Raw genomic sequence first — 12,500 nt, 5'->3', positions numbered from 1 at the left:
GAAGGTGATCTGTTGACCAAGTAACATGTTGTCTCCATTGCCTCTGCCCAGAATTCCTGTCCTAACCCGTCACCACTGAGCATGCTTCTTGCCCTTTGCATCAACATCTTGTTCATTCTTTCTGCAACTCCATTTTTCTCAAGTGTGTTTTGAGTAGTCTTCTGTCGTGCTATACCACACTTCTTATAGAATTCTTCAAATTCCTTATTGCAAAACTCTCCACTATTATCTGTCCTCAACACCTTTATCTTCTTCTCTATCTGGTTTTCCACTGGAGCCTTAAATTCTTTAAACCTGTCAAAGACTTTAGATTTCTTCTTAAGGAAATATATCCATGTATTCCTTGAGAATTCATCTATAAATGATACATAGTACACAGACTTACCCAGTGATGGAACCTTCATAGGTCCAAACACATCACCGTGCACAAGCTCTAATATATGTTTCACCCTCTTACCACTAGAAGGGAAACTCACCCGATTATGCTTCCCATATACAAAATTTTCACGAAATCAAAATCCAGAGAGCTATTACTCATACCTTCTCCCATACCTTTACCATGAAGTATTTGAAGGCCCTTCTCTCCAATATTTCCAAGCCTTTGATGTGGTCTTCTCTCTAGAGACCATTAGATTTTCTTCTCCACTTTTAGGAACCACAGAACTGTTTCACCCATCAAAAATAGTGCTACCTTTCATCTTGTATAGAGTTCCAATCTAAACTCCCCCCATCAATACTAGTGCTCCCCAAACCATCTTGCAGGTATCCTTCTCGAACACTACTTTTACACTTGCATCATCAAACTTGCTTAAAGAAATCAGATTTCTCGCCAATGCAGGAATATGTAGAACACTCGGAAGTGTTCTAACCCTTCCACCTTGTAACTTCAACTTTACTTTTCCGTGACCAACAATTATAGCCTTCCTATCATCCCCCAAGAACACATCACCACCATCATATTTCACATACTCGCAGAACCACTCTCTATGGGGAGTGAAGTGAAAGGATGCACCTAAGTCAATCAACCATGCCTCATGATCTACATGTGTACTTAAAGAAGCCAAGTACACATCCCCACCTTCATCTGAGGTGGTTTTCACCTCTACAAAAGGAGAATCATCAGATCCCTTTCCTTTGTTAGGAGCTTTAGATTTACAGTCCCTTTTGTAGTGCCCTTCCTTTCTGCATTTCTAGCACACCACATTTACAGGTTTTCCTGGAGATTTAGATCTCTCTCTAGATTTAGATCTCCCACTCGATGACTTATTTTTGTTTATGTTCTGGGGCCATCCTCGTACATACAAGGCATCACCATTCTAGCTCTCCATATTTTTCCATCTCATCTCCTTCATCGGCAAGGATGAGACTATTTCATCAAATTGCAAGGGAGTTGCATTTCTACCTATTACAATAACCAGACTATCCCACGAATCTAGTAGAGAACACAACAAATTGATGCACTTATCTTCATTTGAAATTTTAATATCAACAGATAATAACTGACTTACCAAAGTATTAAATGCATTCAGATGCTCTGTCACTGAGTCTTTGTCTTTCATCCTCAAGTTATACAGCTTTTCCGTAGGAACAGTTTATTCACCAGAGGCTTAGATTGGCAAAAAGTCCCTAATTTGTTCCACAAAGCCTTAGCTATAGCTTCCCCTTATACATTCAGTAATACTGAATATGAGACACACAGTCGTATTGTTCTCTTTACCTTCTGATCCAACTTCTTCCATTCTTCATCAGACACTCCTGTTGGTTTAGTACTTGGATCTACCGTGATCCACTGATCTTTATCCACCAACAGATCCTCTGTCTTGAGTTTCCACAACTCAAAACTCTGACCATTAAATTTCTCGATCTCTATCTTTCCACTACTCTCCATCTTCTTTCACCACCAGAATCTATCCCGCAGATCTCCCACTGAACAGGGTCTACCATAGGCCCAAGCGAAACCCCTCAGCAACAAAGGCATCCCCTTGAAGCCAAAACAACTTTGATACCAAATGTAGGTTTTAACCGCGTACAGAAGTTACATGCACATGAGTTCTAAAACACAGAAAATAAACAATGCAAGAGCATAACACACAAAACACATATACACAGAGATATTCCCTTGGATCCCAAAACCGGGACTACCAGATTGATTTTTCATTATTTTCCTTTCAATGTTACAATACATATTAATACATATTTATACATGCCGAAGCGTCCAATACAATGGACCGAAAAACATCACGTCCAAAACCATGTGTGAAAATGATGCACAAAACCATAGGTAGGTCCACCCATCCTAATATAGGGTCCAAAATTTTTTTCCCTAGGGTGCTACCTTGGACCCCATAGAGGGGGGCTAACCACCCCCCTCAAACCCCCTGTGACACCCCGCTGCACAGTTGGCGCAACAAAGGGGGGGCTCCACCCCCCTTCTAACCACCCAATTAACTAGGGAGGCTAGTCGTGGAAATAATATAACACAACCCAACATTTTTACTGGATCTAAAAACAGAATGGAAAATGAGATGACAGAACATTGAAATCAGTAAAGATTAAAAAGAAATTAAGTATTTTTTAATCATACATGAGAGGAAAACATTTAGATTGTAAACACAGATAGAAGTAAGGTGCTCTAACAGCATATCTTAATCTAGAATTTATGTCTTACAATAAGATTTAATGATGCATAATGAATAAAACAGGAATATATTTGACACAGAAAGAAGACATCACTAGGTTAAAAACAGCTCAAGTATCTTGCAAACAGTCTTTTATTATTGATGCTCCAGCTCAAAAATTACAGTGCTCCAAAAGAAAGATTGTTCAATAACTCGGGTCCAACATTTAATACTTCCAATGCATGAAGTATTTAACAAAAACCTACAACGATTTCCTTGTACACTTGGAAATTTGTTATTAATTATAATGAAAGAAAAATTGGCTAGTGTAACTACGAAGTGGCCACGATGAGATAACTTGGACATCTGGTCCTCTTTTTCTAGGATCTTGTTGCTGAGTAATTAATTTTGTTGTAGTGTCTTTGCTAACTTGGCTAGGTGCTGACTCAGCTTTGCACCGTTTCTTCAATCATCCTTGTCCTGTTCCTCTTGGTAATCACACAAGTCACTCCATGCTTCTTCATTTGGAATGTTGACCTTGATTAACCTATGGTATATTTCATCAGCTTCAATGTACCGTGCAAAATTGTGTTTGACTGTAAAATTGTGCTTCAGCTCATGCTCGATATAGATTGGATTGTTGATAGCTTCCAGTAATGCTTTTCCTGTTATGCTACCTTTAATGTTGGAGAGATTCACAACATCCAGGGCTATGCCTTGGAGCCTCTTGACATAATCTTCTTTGGCCATGAGTTTTTCATTAATGACAAACAAAGAAGGGAGACCTTTCTATGTTAAAGGCTCAATTCTGTTGAAAAACCTGTTCACTGTAAGCTCCAAATTCTGGCATTTTTCCTTAAGTTGTACATTCAGGTTCTTCTTAGTCAATACCTTTTTCACCTATAGAATAGTTTTTGTCCTGTCTACTACTCCCAGCTCTTGTAGCTCATACCTATTCCTTGAATTTAGAAATTTAATAATTCTATTGGTTGTTGCTGGCATGTCTCCCAGCTCTATATTAGTAGATGAAATAGCTTCTCTAGATTTTTCCACTAACTCCTATTCAAATATAATTTGGATGTTGGGCCAGATTTCATTCATGCCATTGATGATGTTGTGCCAGATGATCTCTTTCACCCTTCCTAGAGTGTTACCAATGGATGATTCCTTTTCAGATTTTTGCAACCTTTCAATTAAGGTCTGTGCCCTCTGCATCTCTACTGAGTGTTCACTTTCAGCTCTTTTGATTTGGTCCTGTAGAACATTGACTTGGGTTTCTAGTCTCTTGATTTCCTCAGTCTGAAGATTCATGCCTTCCATGGACCTAGCTAGTTGTTCTGTACTGCTTCCTATCCCTGTAGCAGTAGTTGCTGGAGTGGCTGTAGGAATAGCTGTAAGAGGAAGAGCCTCCATAGTGGTGTTGGCAGACTTTGCTACCTTTTCTTTCTCTTGTACCATCTTCTCCATTTCTGCTTCCATTTGTTTTATTTGGAGAGACTGCTCCATTATTAATTTCATCATTTCAGCCTTCTGACTCTCTGTTTCCTCTATCTCTTTGGTCAAGGGATCATGTGTTGTAGGCATTTTGAGCTGCTTCTTCAAAGTTGCTATATCCATCTCCTTTTTCTTAATTATTTCTTTTGCTGCTTTTACATCTGAGGGATCATATCCAATTCTCACTACTAAGTCTTCCAAAGACTTAATTCTGTTGTCCTTTGATTGGGATGAAATATTTTCCATCTTTAGTTGAGATTGGGCATTTGACAAGGCCACCTACATTTTAAACAAATTCATGGAGGTACTGGTTAGAGTAGAAGAGATCATTTCACCTATTTGCTTGTGCATTTCCAATTGATCAATAGGATGAACGTTCTTGGCATCAAACTCAAAAGAGGTCTATTTTTAATCAACTGTAGTTTTAGGCTCTGCTATATGTGCTTCCAAAAATGCCATATGCATTTTTCCTTTTTCTGAATAAAATGCTGAGAGGAGTCTACCTTGTGAATTTCTACTTTTCTCCAGAATTGAGCATAAGTACTCTTTTTCAACATCTCATTTATGATCTTAATTTCCTTGAAAGTGTCAAAGATTGATCCAGGTGGATATTGGTGGCCACCTGCCAGGTCCACCTGGACCCCCACCATTGTCTTTCTCAGCATTTTCAGTTTCCTTAATTGTAGCACAGTTTACTATTTTTAGCAGTTTTTCGGGTCCTGAACTTCCGGAGCCGTTTTGAGGCCCTAAACGACGTTTTTTTGGAATTCTGGGGCGACCGAGCCCTATGTTACCCCCCAACGTGGTAGTACTCCGATAGATCTTTCTAACGAGCTATCGTACGCGTCAAACGGAGATCGTATGCCAAAGTTACGACCCCGGGAAATTGATGTACCAATTTACCCAAACGGGGCCCACAATTTGGCGTTTCATCTTCTAGGGTTAGGTTTCGGTATGTGAAGGGTTTTCCATTGTTTCTCAACAATAAATAGGCCTTCGAGCCTCATTGTAATACAGTTCAGAACAGTTGAGAGGCATGTAGCCATCACATCTCTTCTCAGAGATAAGCTACCATCGCCCTAGCTAGTTTATTGCCATTTCTGTTTGTAAGCATATTTCAGTATTTTCCATTAATGAAATGAAGTATTATTTCCGCTACATCTTTGTGTATATGGTTATCTCTGTAATTTGTTGCGTTCCTGTTTAAATCCGGATCAGTGGTATCAGAGCGGTCTGCTTTTTCTCTGTTTTTCTTTGCATGTCCCCAACAAGGTCGGGATATAAGGAGTTAGGGCTTGAACTGGTTGAACCTTTGCAAGACCAGCCTCGCAAATCCCGACGGCCTCCCATGGCGGACGAGAAGAAAGACGAGGGGGCAGGAGATCCCATCAAAATCTTGCTCGAAGAAGCGCTCGAGCGACAACGGAACGCGATGATGGACAGCTTTGCGCAGATCCTTCAGCAGCTACCCAGAAGCGGCGCATCGGCTTCCAGTAGCTCCTCTGGAAACGCCACACCCTTTAAGGTACAAGTTAATTTTGAAATCCCCATATTCGAGGGTCAGATAGACGCCGATGCCGTAGATAAATGGTTAAATCTGCTAGAGGGTTATTTTTCTGTTCATGAATTTTCGAGTCGGGAAAAGATTGTTTTTGCTCTTCTCAAAGCAGCCCCCCACGTCAAGGACTGGTGGGAAACCTACTGCGAGCAGAAGGATGAAAGTATTGGCTCACTATTTTCAGCCGCACCCACCTGGGATTCGTTCCGGGATGCCATCAAGGAGCAGTACTACCCTGTCGGAAGCTATGAGGATGAATACATAAAGTGGACCACGCTGCGGCAGGGAAGGGACCAAGACGTGCCGGAGTTCACCAATCTTTTCCATACCCTTCGCACAAAGTTGGGTATCAAGGATTCGGAGCAACATTTGATACTCAAATACCGTGGCTACCTGCACAAGTACATCCAGGAAGAAATACAGTTCCTAAACATCCCCTCGCTCGGCGCAGCATACCGGTATGCCGTCAAGGTCGAGCAGAAGTTTAAACAAAAGAAGCGAGACTTTGGATCTGCGAATCCAAAGCAGGGGAAAGGTGCCCCTAAACCACAGAACAAAGGACAAAGCCAAGGCGGGACAGCCCAAGACAACCAGCCGAAGCTGCAAGCAAAGAGCAACGCCGCGAAGCCGAGAAAGGACACTGGAAAATGGTGCGAGTTCCATAAGAGCTCCACTCACAACACAAGTGAGTGTCGGGCCAAGCAGTCACTGGTGGCTGAGCTAAAGGTTTCAGAATCAGATGCATGTTCCGACTCTGAGTCAGAACCCGATAAGGGGTATGAAAAAGGGAAGCAGATCATTGATGCGGATCCCAGCGCCACTGTTGCTACCGCAAAGATCCAGAAAAATGAACCCGAAGATCCAGAGGAGGAGGAGCGTCTCTTCCACTCCCAGATGTGGGTAAAGGGCTCCCCGATACAGTTCATTGTTGATAGCGGGAGTCAAAAGAACCTCATTTCGGCAGAGGTCGTGAAGCGGTTGGGCTTACCGACCACAGCACATCCACAACCATACACCATTGGGTGGCTTCACCAAGGGCGAGATCTTCGCGTGAGCCAGCAGTGTCGCCTTCCATACAACATCAAGCCCTTCACGGATGAGGTATTGTGTGACATTGCTCCCCTTGAAGTTTGTGATGTATTACTAGGACAACCATACTTGTGGAAGCGACATGCTGTGTATGAATCAAGGCCCCGTGCTGTTATTATTACATTGGGAAATAAGTTGTTCAGGATACCAGAGGTAGCACCACCTGCCGCCATCTCTTTGATTACTGCAAAACAATGCAGTAAGATCATTTCCAAAACCAGGAAATTTGTTTTCCTGATGATACGCCCTCAAGGGAAGAAGAAGACAGTGGCCGCGGCCTCCAAACGGGGTTCCTCTGCACGGCAGCTACAGATGGACAAGATTGTGGAGGAGTACGAAGACATCTTCACCTCCCCGGCAGGGGTTCCTCTGCACTGTCAAGTCAAGCACTCCATCGATCTGACCCCAGGTGCGCCGCTACCCAATGGACCAATTTATCGGCGCTCCGTTCTGGAGAACAATGAAATCAAGAGGCAGATTCAGGAGCTCCTGCAGAAAGGTCACATCCGTCCGAGTTCTTCGCCCTGTGGGAGCCCGATAGTGTTGGTACAGAAGAAGGATGGGACGTGGAGACTCTGTATTGACTATCGGGCGCTGAACAAGATCACTGTCCGTAATAGGTACCCGATCCCGCGGATTGATGACCTCCTAGACCAACTAAAGGGGGCGAAATATTTCAGCAAGATCGATCTGAAGTCAGGATATCACCAGGTACCAATTGAACCCTCAGATGTGTGGAAGACTGCCTTCAAATCCAAGGAGGGCCTCTTCGAATGGTTGGTCATGCCTTTCGGATTGACGAATGCTCCTGCAACCTTTATGAGGCTAATGGATGACATCTTGCGGCCATTCACCAACTCCTTTGTAGTAGTATACTTGGATGACATTCTGATCTTCAGCCAGAGTTGGGAAGAGCACCTCCACCACATCCGACAGGTTCTCCAAACACTGCGGCAACACAAGCTATGTGCCAATTTGGAGAAATGCACTTTTGGCATGACCGAGGTTCAGTATCTGGGATACATCATTGATGAACAGGGGGTGCATGTCGATCCAGCCAAGGTCCAAGTCATTCGGGATTGGCCCTCTCCAACCACTCTAACAGAGCTCCGCAGCTTTCTAGGTCTTGCCAACTTCTACCGCAGGTTTGTGTTGGGATTTTCTCATATTTCTTGGCCCTTGAGTCAAGTCACCAAGGGCGGGGCGAAAGCAAAATTCTTTTGGTCTGAATCTCAACAGAAGGCATTCAGGGAGTTGAAGGATCGCCTCTGCACGGCACCAGTGCTCGCGTTACCAGATTTACAACAACCATTTGAGGTCGAGACAGATGCCTCTGACTATGCTATTGGGGCAGTCCTTACTCAACATGGACATCCAGTGGCATATCACAGTGAAACACTTTCAGACACAGTCCGGAAGTACCCCACTTATGATAAAGAGATGTATTCCATTGTACAGGCCTGCCGACAATGGAAGCATTACATTTTGGGGAAGGAAACGGTCATCCACACAGACCACCGACCTCTGCAGTTCATACAGACCCAAGGGAAATTGCAGAATGATCGCCATCAGAAGTGGTCTACATACCTGCAACAGTTTCACTTGAATATCAAGTATAAAAAGGGCAGCACCAATAATGTTGCAGATTGCCTCAGTCGACCACCGATCATGGCGCTAACCACCGTGCTCAACTCTTGCGGGCACGAGACTTCTGATTGGCCACTTCTCTACAAAAGCGACCCAGAATTCGGCCACACATACCAGACACTCTTGGAGGGTCGGCAGGTTGCAGATTTTCACCTCCAGGATGCCCTATTATGCCACCTCGGTCACCTCTGTGTTCCTTCAAGCGAGCGTGCCAAGATGATTTGGGAAGCACACTACAGTCGGGCTGCTGGGCATTTCGGGGTCGAGAAAACAGTGGCAGTACTGCAAAACTATTTCTATTGGCCGAATCTTCGACAGGATGTTGGGAAGTACATCCGATCATGTACTGCCTGTGCCATTGCCAAACCGACCATTAAGAAGCAAGGCCTCTATACCCCGTTGCCTACCCCTAGTCGACCTTGGGAATCCATCTCCATGGATTACATGTCAGGCCTTCCTTCCACTAAGCATGGAAATGACTGTGTTTTTGTGGTCGTCGACAGGTTCTCAAAGATGGCCATTATGATGGCCTGCAAGAAGAATATCACAGCAGAAGCCACTGCTAAACTCTTCTTTGAACGAGTGTGGGTGCACTTTGGGATCCCACAGTCTATCATCTCAGATCGGGACAGTCGGTTTCTCAGCACATTTTGGTCCAGTCTCTGGTCAATGCTGGACACCAAACTCACGAAGTCCACAGCCTTCCATCCTCAAACTGATGGCCAGACAGAGGTTGTCAACAGGATGATTGTGCACATTCTGCGCATGTATAACTCAAAGCATCCACGCACATGGGACGAGAGCCTCCCCTATGTTCAGCACAGCTACAACCGAGCTCTTCACAGCTCCACTGGCCATAGCCCTTTTCAGGTGGGTTTAGGATTCCAGCCACTATGCCCCATTGATGTGGCCATGCCACTTGCAGCTACTCACATGAATTCAGCTCATGTCCAGTCCGAAACAGATAAGGCCACCAGCTTCATTGAGCGCATCCAACATATTCGCCAGCAGGTCCATGACATTCTTGAGAAATCAAATGCCAAGTACAAGCAGCGACATGATCAACACGGGTGCCACACAAGTTTCAGGTGGGCGACAAAGTCTGGTTGCATTTGCAAAAGGAACGCCTTACTGGAGCCTATCGGAAATTGAGACCACTTCGATATGGTCCTTACACCATTACTAAGGCTATGGGAGACAATGCATTTGAGCTCAGCATTCCCCCATTCCTTGGCCTGCACCCAGTGTTCAATGTGGACCGCCTTACTTTCCACCATTGCTAGACACATCCGACATTGCAGAACAGCTCAAACCCACAGAATTAAATCCAGATTGCATGGAACAAGCTGCAACTGATCGGATCATGGACACACAGATCAAGAACACTCGCCAACAGCATATCCAACTGTATCGAGTTGTCAAAGCAGGCCAACTCCTTCAGCAGGGCAAGTGGCTCACCAGGGAACAAGTTCAGCAGAGGTTTCCTCATCTCATGGAGGAGCTCAACGCAATGGGGACCATTGCTTCCTAAGGGGGGAGGAATGATCCAGGTGGATATTGGTGGCCACCTGCCAGGTCCACCTGGACCCCCACCATTGTCTTTCTCAGCATTTTCAGTTTCCTTAATTGTAGCACAGTTTACTATTTTTAGCAGTTTTTCGGGTCCTGAACTTCCGGAGCCGTTTTGAGGCCCTAAACGACGTTTTTTTGGAATTCTGGGGCGACCGAGCCCTATGTTGCCCCCCAAAGTGGTAGTACTCGGATAGATCTTTCTAACGAGCTATCGTACGCGTCAAACGGAGATCGTATGCCAAAGTTACGACCCCGGGAAATTGATGTACCAATTTACCCAAACGGGGCCCACAATTTGGTGTTTCATCTTCTAGGGTTAGGTTTCGGTATGTGAAGGGTTTTCCATTGTTTCTCAACAATAAATAGGCCTTCGAGCCTCATTGTAATACAGTTCAGAACAGTTGAGAGGCATGTAGCCATCACATCTCTTCTCAGAGATAAGCTACCATCGCCCTAGCTAGTTTATTGCCATTTCTGTTTGTAAGCATATTTCAGTATTTTCCATTAATGAAATGAAGTATTATTTCCGCTGCATCTTTGTGTATATGGTTATCTCTGTAATTTGTTGCGTTCCTGTTTAAATCCGGATCAAAGATGGTCTCCTCCTTTCCTCCAGTTACATTGGTAGATGTGGAAACTTGAAGAGCCTACCGCCTTTCTAAGATTGGAGTGGCAGGAAGAGATTGACCTCTAGTTGGGGATGAATCAAGAATATCACTAAGATTAATAACTATTCATTGTGGTGATTCCTTGCCTATGTCCATGTGCTTCCTGGCCCTTTTTCTAAATTTCAATTTGAATTCTTTCATAGAAGTATTAGTCCCTGGTGACTGATCTTCTCTTGGCCTTTTCCCAGTTGCTCCTTTTTCTTGTTCCTTGCCCTTGTTTGATGTGTCTTATGTACCCTGTTTTTCCTGCTACCTAGGAGTCTATGCACTTGAAGAAGAAATTACTTGTTCCTCAGCCTCTTGCAGTGTGTCAGGCATCCACTCAATCTGGTTCATAAATTTCTCTATTTCAGGCCTTTGACTATGAATGTAGGGTGTTGATTTTTTCTCTACCCTCTTCTTGGAGATGATGCTCCATGGGTCATAGGACCATGTAAAACTATGAGTGAACTTCATTTCCTTCAATTTCTTGTCTGCCTCTTCACCAGCTGCCCTGTTGTTGCAAATGAAAGGACCAATCTAGGATTTGATCCTAAATTGTGACTTTTTCTTTGCTGCTACAAAATGTATTTCATCTGCATTAATCATTTGTCTGATATATTCAAGTGCAAAGATCCTCATGGGGAGGAACTTTGGCATCTTGTAAGGGGCCAACTCACCTCCATATACTCTTAGTTTTGTGTAATTTTGGTACAAGTACCAAACACTTGTTCTTGCTTGGTCTGTCAACTGCATAATCCTCTTAATTTCTTCACTAATTCTGGGTTCTGCAGTTACACTGAGGAGGATCATAGCTGGATGAACAAACATTTCTACAAATGTTTTGTAGGTGAAGTCCTTTTGATCCTTCATCACTAAGGTGGTCCAGAAAATAACAGATTGGGGTTCACCTTCTTCATTTAACTTGGTCATTGTAAACTGAAATCTGTCTGCTTGAAAATAAACAAACATATATACCAACACTGAAGAGTACTGAAACACTTCCTCTATGATGAAATTTACAAATTTCTCATGGATGGCATCTGCTAGGAATTGAATGAAATTGAATAGGATAGAGGGCTTTGATTCTGCTGATAAGATGGATAGGAAACCTATTATAGCCTCATCAAGCCACTGATCTGAATAATAGACTAGAAAATATGAAAGTAAAATGACTTTATGCCTATTTCTATCAAGGAAAACAGAGGAGGAATAAGGAGGATTCTTGCTAGGCAACGGGATCTATTCAGTCATGAAGAGCTCTAAGGTTTTAGCTCTTTTGGTGAAGTCTAGCCTCTGATAGATTTCACTGAGGATCTCATGGGAAAAGGGAGTGGTTCCTTCAATGATAGGAGCCTACATCATCTGCATTATAGATTTGGCATGAATGGTAAATAGTATGTCTCCTGTTGCAGCTATCACTGCCCTTTGCTATGGATTATAACATGAGTGGAATTTCCTGACTAGTTCTAGGCAGATATGGGTTTTTGGAAAGATATAGAAAGGAAAATTGGTGTCCCAAAGCCCTATGTCATCTACTTCATCAACAAATTTATCCTCCCACCAGCATTAGATGTCAAACAAATCAAATTTTGAGGGTGTCTCATGTATTTTAAAGTCTCTATCTGCTAGTGGAATGTGGTCCAAGTCCACTGGTGGGTGCACCATTGGATTGGACACCTATAGTTCTTTCTTCTTTGGGGGCATGGCTATCTTCTGCAAATTTTAAAACCAAATTGTGTTGAATTTGCAGTTGAACTACAACAGAAAGTAATGAGAAGAAACGAGAACTTAGAGAGGGAAAAACAAAGGGAATGAATAAGAAGTGGGATTCAAGAAGGGTAATATTTGATCAATGCAGAAAAAGGGATCCTT

Source organism: Pinus tabuliformis, chromosome 5_2, assembly GCF_031772625.1.
Source record: "Pinus tabuliformis cultivar Carrire ecotype Pingquan chromosome 5_2, CPIR1, whole genome shotgun sequence".
Taxonomy (NCBI): domain Eukaryota; kingdom Viridiplantae; phylum Streptophyta; class Pinopsida; order Pinales; family Pinaceae; genus Pinus; species Pinus tabuliformis.
The sequence above is the reverse complement of the archived record's forward strand: the minus strand, read 5'-3'. Positions refer to the sequence as shown.